The following is a 14,693-nucleotide window of genomic DNA, read 5'->3' as shown; positions in this document are numbered from 1 at the left end:
TATTTAACTATTACCAAAAGTAAATGAAATCATTTCTAAAACTAAGGTGCGTATTTAAGCATTTAAAAAATGGCAATTTGATAAATTTAATTTTATGACTCATGACTTATTATTATAAATAATTAATGCTTTTATTTATTATTATATTATAAAATCACTTTATTCATCTAGGTCAAGGAAATACTCGTAACACATATAATGTCAAAGTAATTTAAAGTTTTTCTTTTTACATCTACCACGACTTCGGAAGTGGTTGAGCTTCAATGCGAGAAAGAAACTCATTGCCACTCTTTTAAATCAACATTAACATTAAAAATCATTTCAATTACAATATATATTGTAAATTAATGCAACTTAAATACTCAAACGTCAAATACTAAATGCCTTAGGTACACGAGTACCTAAGTCAAAAAAAAATATATTTATTTACTACTTTATTATATAATATATACTTACTTTAAGGGGGATTATTTAGTACTAATTATAGCATTACTGAGTATGATACTCATCCTGGGAGAAAACAAACTTAAATTCAAATATTTACAAACGTAGCAATGTATATAGCAATAGTAAGGAGTTAGTACTTAAAATATTTCTGATACCATGTTGCTTATTTATATAATTTAGAACCAAGCTTAGAAAAAAATCAATTTAGGCCAATACATAAGCAGCGTAAATGAATGAAATATAGTTTTAAAAGTCGTTTAATAGTTTTTGTCACAAATATGTCAGTCTCAATGAGTCTTACATCTTTGTGCCGTTTGGTGTCGAGACACTTGGCCCGTGGGGTCCAAAGGAGCGGAAAATGTACTTTCTACGCGCCTCAATAAGGCTACTGGAAATCCAAGCGCTGGCAGTTATTTCGGTCAACGGATCAGCTTAGCTATCCAACGTTGAAATGCTGCCATTATAATAATAATAACAATAATATTGACATAATTTTACACAAATTATCTTACATATTTAATACAATATACTTACTTAAACGTACATAAATACATATAAACATCCATGACTCGGACACAAACATCCATATTCATCATATAAATGATTGCACCTACCGGGATTCGAACCCGGGACCTCTAGCTTAGTAATCAGGGTGACTAACCATTCGGCTATATGGGTCTTAAAGTATTCTTGGTACACTGTCTCGTAATGATGAAAGAAGGTAATCATAGTGTTGTGAATATAGTTAAAAGCATCTTTTTGTATTTAAAGTTCACTTACTATGAATCGATATAAGTAATGTTCATGTTACATGACTTGAGATAGACAATGTGTGAAGAAGCCTTTAAGCTTGACCTCAATGCCTACATATCAGTTATTTAACAGACGCTTGTCCATGTAATTGTTACATCATCATGCAATTGATTGTCAACAATTTAAGAATTATTTGAAAGATGAAATTATTTTTTTTTTATTTTTTTTTTAACTGCCATCAGTCAGTAACGACCATAATCAGTTCTGTAGAGTTTAGTTTAGTTTTAAACGATTTGGGTTTTGGAGGCCATCGCCCCGACTAGCCCTTATTCTGATGAGACTTGCTTTCTTTTTAGTATTCTCATGGCTTGAGAGGACTCAAGCAGTTTAGTCACCAAGGGTGGGTGGCTAGGCGTTCGGCGCAGCATCTAGAAAGAAATTTATTTCTCCTCTCTTTTTCTCCTTAACGTGGGCATGTCCAGATATTGAATGAAACTAAAATAGAGTCCAGAGAAATGAAATTCAAATTGAGACATTTTTATTCAAAATATATAAAATCATTTATTGAAAGTCAAAAACTATGATATTTATTTATTGCGTCAAGATTTTATTTAATGAAAATGGGGACGAGACGAGCAGGACGTTCAGCTGTTGGTAACTGAAAAACATTAAACATTTCAATGCAGTGCCGCTTATGATTATTAAAAAGCCCAAAAATTCTGAGTGGCACTTCAACTGCGCTCGCCACCTTGAGAAAAAAGGTGTCAGGTCTCATTTGCCCAGTAATTTCACTAGCTACGGCGCCCTTCAGACCGAAGCACAGTAATGCTTATACATTGCTGCTTCACGGCAGAAATAGGCGTACGTTGTGGTACCCATAATCTAGCCGGCATTCTGTACAAAGGAGCCTCCCACTGGTAAAGCAGTCCACAAGTACAGTATACATTCCAAATTTAAAAATTTATAATAATGTCTTCTTTTCGGCTTATTTAAATCAGCAAGATGTTATCATCAAGTGTACTTAAGATATGTGGCGTTTTTCAACAATGCGATTTTCAAGAAACTTTCTACCACGTACAACCAAGCTGTGGAATGAGCTTCCTTGTGCGGTTTTAATATTTACGAAATACCTTCAAAAATAGTGCGTACACTTTTCTAAGAGGTTGGCAAGGCAACAGTGATTCCTCAAGTCTTAATCTCAGTATAATTCAACTAAAGATTGTATATCTCAGTGAATTGATAATCCTTGTATACAGAATTGCCGCACTCTCGATAACCTGTTCCGACAGGTTTTGTATGTTTTATTAAGGTTCTACTTGTGAAGGTCGGTCACTCGTTGGTATTTATAATATATTCTGTATCATGTGTCGTTCAGGTTTTATTATGATATTTTTATTGGAATAGACGACACTTTGAGCAAATAGGGAATACTTTTATTCAGCCCCATTTTTCAACCCAAATCAATGTCCAAGGGGTTAAGCGAATGAGATCTAAATCCAGTTTTACCTGTGGGAGGCTCCTTTGCACAGGATTTTTTTTTTATGGAATAGGAGGACAAACGAGCGTACGGGTCACCTGGTGTTAAGTGATCACCGCCACCCACACTCTCCTGCAACACCAGAGGAATCACAAGAGCGTTGCCGGCCTTTAAGGAAGGTGTACGCGCTTTTCTCGAAGGTACCCATGTCGTATCGTTCCGGAAACACCGCACAAGGAAGCTCATTCCACAGCTTCGTGGTACGAGGAAGAAAGCTCCTTGAAAACCGCACTGTGGAGGACCGCCACACATCCAGATGGTGGGGATGATATCGTAACTTGTGGCGTGTCGTGCGAAGGTGAAATTCGGCGGCAGGAATCAGGTTGAACAGCTCTTCGGAACACTCCCCGTGATAAATGCGGTAGAAGACACACAATGAAGCGACGTCTCTACGCAACGCCAAGTGATCCAGCCGTTCACAGAGTACTGGGTCCCCGACAATTCGAGCTGCTCTGCGTTGCACGCGGTCAAATGGATCGAGCTGATACTGGGGTGCGCCAGACCAGAGATGACAGCAATACTCCATGTGAGGCCGGACCTGCGCTTTGTAGAGCGCTAGAATGTGGGCCGGCTTGAAGTATTGCCGTGCTCTATTTATGACGCCCAGTTTCTTTGAAGCCAGTTTGGCTTTGCCCTCCAGATGGCCACGGAATTGGCAATTGCTCGAGATTTCGAGACCCAGTATTCCGATACTAGGCGAGGCTTTAAGGGAAGTGTTCTCGAAGAGCTGTCGGCTAGATTATAGGTACCACAACGGCACCTATTTCTGCCGTAAAGGGCGCCTTAGCTAGTGAAATTACTGGGCAAATGAGACCTTACAACTAATATCCTGCTAGTTTCGTCCCTTATTTTCAAAAAAAAATATCCATAGCACCTGTTATCCTTGACATCATTGCTATAATTCATTCCAAGTGTTACCATTATTCCGCCCCTTCACAATGTGGAAATTCTAAAAATAATGCACACTCTGTCATAATTTCAGCTATCTAACAGTTCAGGTTGTGAAATTAAAAGACAGATAGACGGGTGGGAAGTACCAAGACAAAACACAAGACTTATTGAATATAGTAGATGCATCAATTCTAAATCTTCACGTCCCAAATACCACAGTATCTGAAAAAGAAGGTTTTTAACCAGTGTGTGTTGCCAGTAATGATTTACGGAATGCAGACGTGGTTGCTAACTTTGAGCTGGATGAGAAAGTTCATGGTCGCTCATAGGGCAATGGAGAGGGCTATGCTCGGAGTTTCCCTGCGAGATCGAATCAGAAATGAGGAGATCGGTAGGAGAAACAAAGTCACTGACGTAGCCCAGATGATTGCGAAACTGAAATGGCAGTGGGCAGGATACATAGTTCGATGGACACATGGCCGTTTGGGGCAGTAGAGCATTCAAATGGCGACCACGTGCTGGTAGAAGCAGTGTTGGTAGGTCCCCTACAAGATGGACCGATGATCTGGTAAAGATCGTCGGAATATGTTAGATGAGGGCAGCGCAATACCGATCATCGTGGAGATCTTTGGGTGAGGCCTTTGTCCAGCAGTGGACGTCTTACGGCTTATATATTGATGATGATGATAACGTTGATGATCAATCCACACATATTATAAATAAATAAAGTTGTTATTGGAGCTATTAGGAGGATTTAACATAGTGTTAAAATAATTTTAATATTTCTTTACATTAATCTACCGGTTTATTACATAGGAAGGAGATTAACATATACAGTATGTTATATAACTAATGACATTTAGTTAAGTAGGACGTAGGAGGTCCGTATAAGGCTTTTTCTTGATTAGCTATCTCAATTACACATAAATAAAAACTTAATAGCAGCCCACATTCTGTGGTTGTATATTAATGTATTTTTTTTTCTTGCTTATTATACTTACAATGATTTTTTTTCTATGTATACTTAGTCTGGCCATAAATACTGTTATAATTACAAAAAAAAAAAAAAAACATTTGAATTTGGACTCTGTCATTTTTATATGATTGTTCATTGAGTTTTCTCATTTTTACAATATTTTGGTATATCATAATGGAGTGGGATGATAAAGAGAACCGAATCGCTGTAATTGCATTACACAAAAATGCATGGAGCCAAATGCAATTTTTAAAACTCTCCATAGGCTTGGTATTAGTAAAATGTTTGTGTACCAGGCTATTAATAGGTACAATGAGACCTCCTGTGTTTGTAACTCAAAAACAGAGCCGTCCACCTAGTGTTTGTACGAAAAATGTGGTCAAAGCAGTAAGGGAAAGAATTCGAAGAAATCCTGTCCGAAAGCCAAAGGTTTTTATTTCGGGAGATGAAGATAGCAGCTAGAATCATGTCGCGTATTTTAAAAGATGACTAAGGACCTGCAGCCTTGAGACACGTACCGTTCATTTCTTAACTGTATATTTAAAAAAATAATAGGGTGGTAAAATCGAAACAATTACTGAAGCGGTACGCGTACGAAAATTTATAGTATTGAGCAACATTTTAACAAACAAAATGACCGTATTTATCCTCAGAGCTCTAAGGAATCTTCCCAATTAGTCGACAGAGTGCAACGTGGGCACTATCCGACTTCAGTGATGGTTTGGGTGGGGTATTAGCTATGAAGGAGTGCCTGAGCCATACTCCTTGTGAAAAAGGTATCAAAACATCGGCACAAATGTATCGAGATACCATTCTTGAGAAGGTAGTGAAGCCTGTTCACCTACAACACCATGTTCAATTACGAAGAATGGTCCTTCCAGCAAGATTCGGCGCCGGGTCATAAAGCTCGGTCTACGCAGTCTTGGTTGGAAACGAACGTTTTGGACTTCATCAGAGCTGAAGACTGGCCGTCGTCTAGTCCTGATTTTAATCCGCTCTTATATTTTAATATTATATAACCAAACCTAATTTTTAGATCACTAATACAATTGTATAATATTTAGTTGTATTTTCAGCCTATCTTGAATTTAGTGGAAAGTTTATTTTATAAATTTTGTATTTTTTTTAATTCTGTTGTGTGCCTATTAATAAATAAATAAATTTCATATGAAAATGCATACAATAAGCGGGCGGGGTACTTAATTTATATGGCAAAATAACGTTTTCCAAATTAATTAATTAAACTCGTAGATATATGGAATATTAAACGTCTTATTAGTAATATTATATACATATACGTTAAAATTTTGTTATCAAATCTAAACCTACAGTTTGAGTAACAAATCATAAGTAAAGGAAAAAATTCTAAGTTATTTTAACTTGATTACAAAGTCGTGGCACAAATCTACGAAAAACGAGAGTTCAACGAACTTAGTTGTTAATTCTAAATTGGAGGCATCACGTATCTGTTATACAATTTCAAAATATTACACTGTTACATCATTCATTGTTCCTACTGTCAGACAAGATGGCTCTATCAGCCTTATCTGAGAGCAGTAATGGCCAATTGTAATAATTATATACAATATTTAGAGCCATAGTGTTGTTTTTTGATGAATCTTAAGCTTAGAATTGAAAATATTTTTGCAAGATCATATTTATAATATACTAGCTGACCCAGCAAACGTTGTATTGCCGATATTAAAATCGCGATACAAAAGTAACTGTTGATCGTAGATGGGTGAAAATTTGAAGTTGTATGTATTTTGACTCATAATCAAACAAAATTAAAAAAAATGTCAAAAAAATAAAAAAAAAATTGCCGTGGCCCACCCTTAACATTTAGGGGGCTGAAAAATAGATGTTGTCCGATTCTCAGACCTACCCGATATGCACTCAAAATTTCATGAGCGATTCTCATGTCAGTCAAGCCGTTTCGAAGGAGTTTAACTACAAACACCGCGACATGAGAATTTTATATATTAGATTTTCTGATTATAGCTATTTCTTAGTAATCTTAACTTAAGCTTATATTTATTCAAACAAAACTAATCTAATAACAATATTTACAATACTATCTTAATATATATATTTCTTTTGTACGTCTGTAACTGACATCCTCATAAACGGCTGGACCGATTTTAATGAAACATTCTGTGTGTCTTCAGGTGGATTCGAGAATGGTTAAGATTCACAATTGAACTACCTCCTAAACGGCTGGACCGATTTTGATTTTTTTGTGTGTTCCAGTGAATTTGAGATTGGTTTAGAACCTCAATTACGTCTATATAATATAATACGCCTGCTCAAGTGTATGTTAGTGTATTTCTACTAACGGCTGGACCGATTTTTCAAATTTAAGACGTGTGCACAGGACAACGTCTGTCGGGTTCACTTGTGACTACATAAAATTAAATGTGTCATTACCTGGATACGTACCTAGAATACTGGCAGCTTCCGTGTTTAATAGCTAAGCTGATCCGTTGAAAATGACATGTTTCAAGTGTAATACAATTTACGTACGAAATAAAAAAAAACGTGATAAGTTCTATTAAATTAATTTGAATACTTAAGCCCTTCACTTCATCTAGGAAATGTTAAAAAATGGAACATTTTTTTTTGCTTGTAAGCTATTAATTCAAATAAGATGTATTTATTTTTATCATGTAATAATAAACGTCTTAATAACACGTCTTATATAATGTATATATTAATTAAAGTCTAAGCAATAAATAAAAATAATTCTATTCTACCTTTGGCTTTATTACAGGCCTTTTAACTGTCTGGCCACGAATCTAGGCAAAACTAACTTATGCATTGTTTCCATGAGAAATTTAATCAATGTTTAAAGAAGGCATTGTCTTCTAAAACTGATCATAATTTGTAATCTAAGATGTTCACACCTGGGCTAGAAGAGGGCCAGTTTTCAGCTCTTAAAAAATCGAGGAAAGATTTCCGACCAAGCTTAGGAACTTCATGCCTTTTAAACAGGTGCAGAGTATATTTTTTTACTGTCTATTAATAATAATATTGACACAAATTATCTTGCCCCAAACTAGGCAGAGCCTGTACTATATATACAAGACAACGATATATTTAATACAATATACTTACTGAAACATATATAAATACACATAAACATCCATGACTCAGAAAAAAACATCCATATTCATCATATAAATGATTAGGCCTACCGGGACTCGAACCCGGGACGTCTAGCTTAGTAGTCAGGGTCACTAACCACTGGGCTATAGGGTTCGTCTATTAATGATAGCAATGTAAAAAATAAAATGAGTTTACTTTCATATTCTGTTGATATTCAATTATATATATACCTACTGTCAAGAAATGGTTTAATTTCGCGCTATTTTGGCGATTTCGAATAGCGGCCTTAAGGGTCCAGTAGTCGACGGCTAAAACTTGTTGTTGGATGCGACTAAAATGCATGCTATCTCATCCAACATGGTCGAAAGTGATACACGCTTTAAAGAGCAGTAAGTATCTAGTAGGCTCAGGCACACACACTCCAGTATAATAAAATAAATAAATAATGATTTATAACGAAATCGAGCACGTTTTATATAATCACACCATTGGGCCTATGGACATTTTGAAAAACAACTAATTGTACCGAAAGAAATCTATCCCTATATGGTAACAGTTCTGCCATTTTCAACCTCCAAACACGGACGAGTAAAAAAGGAAGGACTCCGCGCCGTGATATTAGCAAGTGAAGCACCTTTATGCTAGTGTGTATGCGGTTACGGAGATACACAATTTTTTCTACCGTAAATAATCATATATGACCACAAATACTTTTATAATATCGTTTTTACACTTTTTCACAACGCACGACGGCATTTTTAAATATTTTATTGCGACGCAAACTGATCTGTTACAGACGACGGCAAATCTCATAATGGCGACTGATCGGCTTATATTAGTGTAAGTGTGTGCGTGGGGCTATGTATTTACACGTTTACCCGGCTTGTTTTGGTGCTACACTGTTATGTCAGGTGACACGGAGTCCTTCTTGTTTTACTCGTCCGTGCCTCCAAAATGTTTTAGTTACACGCAAAGATTCTTGAAAATTATTGTTGAAATATAGAAGTTTCAACACCTTTAACATTTACTTTTTTGTATCCATACAAGGCTTGATAATATTGAGAAAAACTTGAACTTCTACTTACCACGCCGCTCCCGGGCGATGAACAAAGACAAAACACAGTTTGTAGGGCTGCATACATACCACAGAGTATGCATTCTGCTACACTTTTCACACAAATAAATATTAATTTTCATTATAAACGTAATTAGGGTAATAAGTATATAAGTAATACTACGTTTGTATGCGAGAATGATCGTCTAGAGGAACCTTAAACAAAACGGAAACAATCCCAATAAAAATATAATATTCAACGTAAGAGATTGCGACCGCAAGTTGCCAAGCGAGAGGCTAGTTATAACACTTGACAAAGTTATTGTGTAATATTATTGACCCGAATACGAGAATAAATATTGTTAACATCTGTTGCAATAAGTTGCTCAAAACATATTTGTGTTGATTATTAGCTGATTAAAATGTGCGAAATATATATATATATTTTTTTATGGAATAGGAGGACAAACGAGCGTACGGGTCACCTGGTGTTAAGTGATCGCCGCCGCCCACATTCTCTTGCAAAACCAGTGGAATCACAAGAGCGTTGCCGGCCTTTAAGGAAGGTACCCATGTCGTATCGTCCCGGAAACACCGCACAAGGAAGCTCATTCCACTAGTTTATAAAAATTAGCATTTTATAGTTAGCCGCAGCAGTTTATATGTGTATTATTTGCAAAGTATCCTAAAAAATAAAATTCACTGGCCAATTGCAATGGAATGGTTACAATTCCACGCGGACAAAGTCGCGGATAAAAGCAAGTATTTTATATAATAAACACATATAAAATCATATATTTATAAGCATCACCTTGTATCACATCATACAAACGCTTGCACCTACCGGGATTCGACCCGTGGACTCCTAGCCCAGTAGTCAAGGACACTTACCACTGGGCTATATGAGTTGTCATTTATATATCAAATTATAACGGAATTCTACACAAAAGTCATGCTTTGTACGACTACAAATAAAAGAAAGCAGCCATTTAAATACGACACACACAACTGTACATAATTGGATGTCCGAACCTTATTGGCTTAAGTTGGTTACCTCTTAACCTTGTTAAGTAGAGGTCGCAAAACCTTAATTAGGGCAGACTTCTGGAAAAACGTTATTACAACAAACACTTTTCTTCCAAATCCTGTCTTTTTTTCTTTGTACAACGTTATTATAAGTTAGCAAAGAAATCTGGTTTTTGATTTACCATTACTCAAAAAAATTTCCCCTACCAAAAAAGTGCCCAACGTGACTAAAGCTGTTTTCACTTCAAAAAAAGGTACTATATTTAAGTATTATATGACAGATTATTGTAATAATATTACGAACAATTACTAAATAGTAATTATAGAACAATTAGTAATTAAAATGAGATCCCTTACTTCAAATATCACTTTAAAAATTACAAATTGTTTAGATTTGAAAGAGTGACATCTCAAGTCAATTTCCTAATGTGCAATTATTGGGTTTGAGCAGCTTAACAATTACTGTAAACTAGATCTTGTAGAGGGAGCCAAAACCAGAGGACTGAACAACATATACCAAACCTTACGATCCATGCGTACTCGGACGGAAGCCGAGAGGTCGCGGGCTCGAGTGCCGCAACATTTTGGTTACAAAATTAATTTGTCCAACTATTTATTTCCATACTTCTTTGTCTACAAACCTAATGCTTCTAAACGGGCTCTGCTTGTGAAGCCTCGGTCCTGTATTCTTGGATTTTTATTTTATATTAATTATATCTTCTATCTTTAAGTCATTTGTTTAACCCCCTTATTCATAATGGTCCGCTAACTTTAAACAGCCGCTTAGGAATGTTTTTTCTCGTTCTGACTTAGGTCAATAGAAGAAGACAGAGTGAGAATTAGCACTGCTTTAAGTTAGCAGACTATTATGAGTAAGGGGGTTAATGTATAACTGCTCGCATAATACCTTTACTTATTAACAATTGTTCGCGCATAATATCTAATATTCAACGGTGTAAATAACTTATTAATATTCCCTTCCCCGCAAACGCACTATTATCTATACATCAATACATATAAATAAAATTGGAGTGTCTGTAATATTGAAATAACCGTTTTTTACTACACGTAAATGAATATATATACAGTGCATATACCATAATATTTTTTTTTTTACAATTTTTGTCTGTCTGTCTGTCTGTTTGTTCCGGCTAATCTCAGAAATGGCTGGACTGATTTTGACGGGACTTTTATTCAAATTCAAATATTTTTATTCAAAATAGGATTTATAATCACTTATTGAACGGCAAAATCTACCACCCATTCAAAAGAGACTGCCTCAGACCTGAGAAGAATGGGCGCAAGAAACTCAGCGGGGTTTTTTTTTTTTATATAAAATATGGATTACAATGTAATATCGTACAATAAACATTAATAATTAAAGAGCCTGAGGGTGTTCGCTTTAATCCCAGTCCGTGGTGTCATTAAGAAAATCGTTTATGCTATAATAACCTTTCCCACACAAACGTTTTTTAACAATTATTTTAAATTTCGTAACACATTTGTTTTGTACATTTTCTGGGATCATATTGTAGAAGCATATACATCGCCCAACAAAAGACTTACTAACTCGACCCAATATTGGCAGGTAGCTTATGTAATAAGGAGTAACTTAGGCTACGTTTATTTTAGAAAAATTCTTTTATTTTAGAAAAATAGAGTAATACTGCAATGTCCAAGAAACGGTTTAACTCTAAAAATAATTTATATGGGAAAACAACGTTTGCCGGGTCAGGTAGTATTATATATATCGACTTAACTCGCACCCGACGGAAGGCGGCATGATTATTTACGAATTAAGGACGGACTGCATTAGAGCGGCGCCGCGCTACGCGTCGCTTGACGTCGCTAGACGGTACCTATCGCATTACAACTACAGTAAGCGGCAGCTCGCGTCATTTATTTGCGATTTGCGTGCATACAACGTTACATGATGAACGACAGTGACGAGGACTTGTAATTGTAAGAAGAAGAACGAGTAATGAAAGAGAAAAAAAAAGACACAGACAAGACGAAATGGATTGCTAAAATACCAAGGCCGACAACGCTCTTGTGATTCCTCTGGTGTTGCAAGAGATTGTGGGTGGCGGTGATCACTTAACACCAGGTGACCCGTACGCTCGTTTGTCCTCCTATTCCATAAATATAAAAAGAAGTTCCCGCAATGCAGCATCGCTCTAGTGCAACATGCACCAATCAAAATGATGAAAATAATATTATGTTGACGATTTGTGTCGCGCAGGTCAGCGCTGCGCAGCGCCGCTCTAATGCGGTCCGGCCTTTAGCACCTTTCGGTCGCCACTACATACGCTGGTCCTTAACCTCTCGGATAAAATTGCATTCATTGGATTCATCTACTGCACTCGCTGCTGAGTAGATTTTGGTGCAAAACTTTACAAACATCGCATAAATAAATGTAAAAATAATAATAGATTAATTAAATTAAAAGAAAACTAATTATAATAGATTTTAAAGAGTCACTTTTTTTATTAAGGAACGAGATGAGCAGGACGTTCAGCTGATAAATTGATACGCCTTGCCCATTACAATGCAGTGTCGCTCAGGATTCTTAAAAACCCAAAAATTCTGATCGGTACTACAATTGCGCTTGTCACCTTCAGATGTAAGATGATAAGTCTCATATGCCCAGTAATTTCACTAGGTACGGCGCCCTTCAGACCGAAATTATTAATTAACTTCTAATGTGGGTGGTGATGATCACTTAACACCAGGACCCATACGGTCGTTTGTCCTCCTTTTCCATACAAAAAAAGGCCAAATCTTTAGTTCAATGCACGTACTGCTTACGAAAGGTTGCAATATTCGATATTAAAATTACCGCCAACATAATTTGACGAAACAAAAGTGGGTCTGTATTGTTATTGAGCTCACGTCGCTTGGTACGACACGTTATATAACTGTTTCTGTGACTGTCTGTAACATGACTGAGCTACCGCGAAATATAATGTGAATGACTGGAGTCAAAGTTTGACTGTCTTATTTAATAAACGCAATGTTAAGTGACGTCAAGTATAAAATTACTTCTCCCTGTCATGTTATTCTTTACAAATAACCTTGGATTTTTTTTTCGAGAGGAGTAAAATACATTTTCGTATTGAAGACCCCGAAACGGGGCCCATATGTCGGGCTCGGGTGTAAACACCCCCTACCGACTAAAAACCTCCTCTGTGCTGATAGCCCTGAAGGCTTTTACTGCGAAGCCGGGTGCCTTGGAGGCCTAAAATGTAGCTCACAGGCGCGGGGCGTCTCGGAAGGAGAATCGAGCGGATCGCCTGCTCACTAGGCTGATGGAAAATAACCTTGGTATAAGTTATACCTGAGTATATTTTAACAATATGCAACATGTTTACAAATAAACATTTTGCATAATGATTGGTTTATTCGGACGTATAACGTTTCCCGCGTTTCTTTGCATACCTGCCTGACATTCGAAAAACTTCAGGATTATCATTGTATTGACAGTCTTTTCAGCGATATAGTCAACATTTTGCACATTATTGGTTTATTCTCAGATACAACTTTATGCCAACGGGTATAACTTTACCAAATAAACTATATTTTCCCATGCGTCCAAAAAAAAATAGTAATTATTATCTGGCCATAATTTAAACCCGTGTTCAATCTATACAAACAAATAAAATTGGAGTGTCTGTTTGTAATATTGAAATAACCGTTTTTTACTGCACGTATATGAATATATATACGGTACATACTCCAAAATAACATTTTATTCAATTTTGTCTGTCTGTTTGTTCCGGCTAATCTCTGAAATGGCTGGAGCTATTTTGACGGGACTTTTATTGGTAGGTAGCTGATGTAATTAGTAACTTAGGCTACGTTTAAATTTTGAAAAATTCTTTTGTTTTAGAAAAATAAAGTAATGTTGCAATGTCCAAGAATCGGTCTAACCCCAAAAATAATTTAGGTAAATGGCAAACAATGTTTGCCGGGTCAGCTAGTTTAAAATAAAAAAAAACATTATATGATTTTTCCTGTAAATGGCGGTGACGAAAATAAAGCCATCAATTTCTTTGAGTGTTTCCGCTTAACAAATTATTATAAATCAGGTACTATTGACATTTATTGATTCGAATCGATGTTTTTGTATTGGAATCGATTTTGGCAAGATTAAGAGGTAATCGAAAGACTAAGTAAAAAATCTTTATTTTTATCCTTAAACGCCCTTACACCACATTATAATACAGGGTCGGTACCCCGATTGTGACTGTCAAATTGAAATATTATAATATCGAATGATTCACATTTCAAATAATCCGCTCAGTGTTACTTTTATCGAAACTGTAAAAATTGACCCTCGATTTGTTAGTGTCGGAAATTTATTTTTATTTTAGTAGAAGGAAGAATAATATTTATGGTAAAAATCGATTGTTCGATTAATCGATTTCAGTCCGGCATCTCTACTCCCTTGCAACACGACATTATTGACATCACTACTACGACTACCATCGCTGCCTAGCGAAACTAAATAAAAAAGCAATTGAAGAAACGTGCAGTCATTGATAGATTGACAGATGACGCCTATAATCTTGTAATACAACGGAGATAGCCAAAATCCACTACGTTTTAAGCAACTGTTCGCTTCAAACTTAGCCGGATTATACTTCGTCGGCATCACTGACCTGTATAAATACCACTGGACAGGCTGTTCCATATGTTTGATAGCAATTTTTTGTGCCTATTTGAAGCGCCACTCGCGAGCGTCCACAGAACTAATTTTGACGTATACTACAAAAGGCTTGGAAGGAACGTACAATACTCAGAAGTCTTTTTGAATTAATTTCATTCGTTTTCCGTGTTATTTATACTTCCAGAATTAACGTTATAAAGTACACAATTTTGTAAATAGTTTCCCACCATCTATC

At 36.1% G+C, this 14,693-nt stretch overlaps 2 protein-coding genes across 3 annotated transcripts in view; both read left to right on the top strand.

Annotated features, from left to right (window-relative positions):
• LOC126968301 (cell surface glycoprotein 1-like) overlaps nucleotides 1-14,693 on the top strand; it is a 64,281-nt gene that overhangs the window by 14,831 nt on the left and 34,757 nt on the right. The window lies entirely within an intron of this gene.
• LOC126968314 (uncharacterized) overlaps nucleotides 6,343-14,693 on the top strand; it is a 512,088-nt gene continuing 503,737 nt past the window's right edge. Inside the window, exon 1 of the mRNA XM_050813259.1 lies at nucleotides 6,343-6,361. The gene's annotated coding sequence lies outside the window, so the exon portion shown is untranslated. The remainder of the gene's footprint in view (nucleotides 6,362-14,693) is intronic.

Source organism: Leptidea sinapis, chromosome 15 (genome assembly GCF_905404315.1).
Source record: "Leptidea sinapis chromosome 15, ilLepSina1.1, whole genome shotgun sequence".
NCBI lineage: Eukaryota > Metazoa > Arthropoda > Insecta > Lepidoptera > Pieridae > Leptidea > Leptidea sinapis.
Note: the sequence above shows the minus strand (reverse complement) of the source record. Positions and strands in the feature narration are given on the sequence as shown.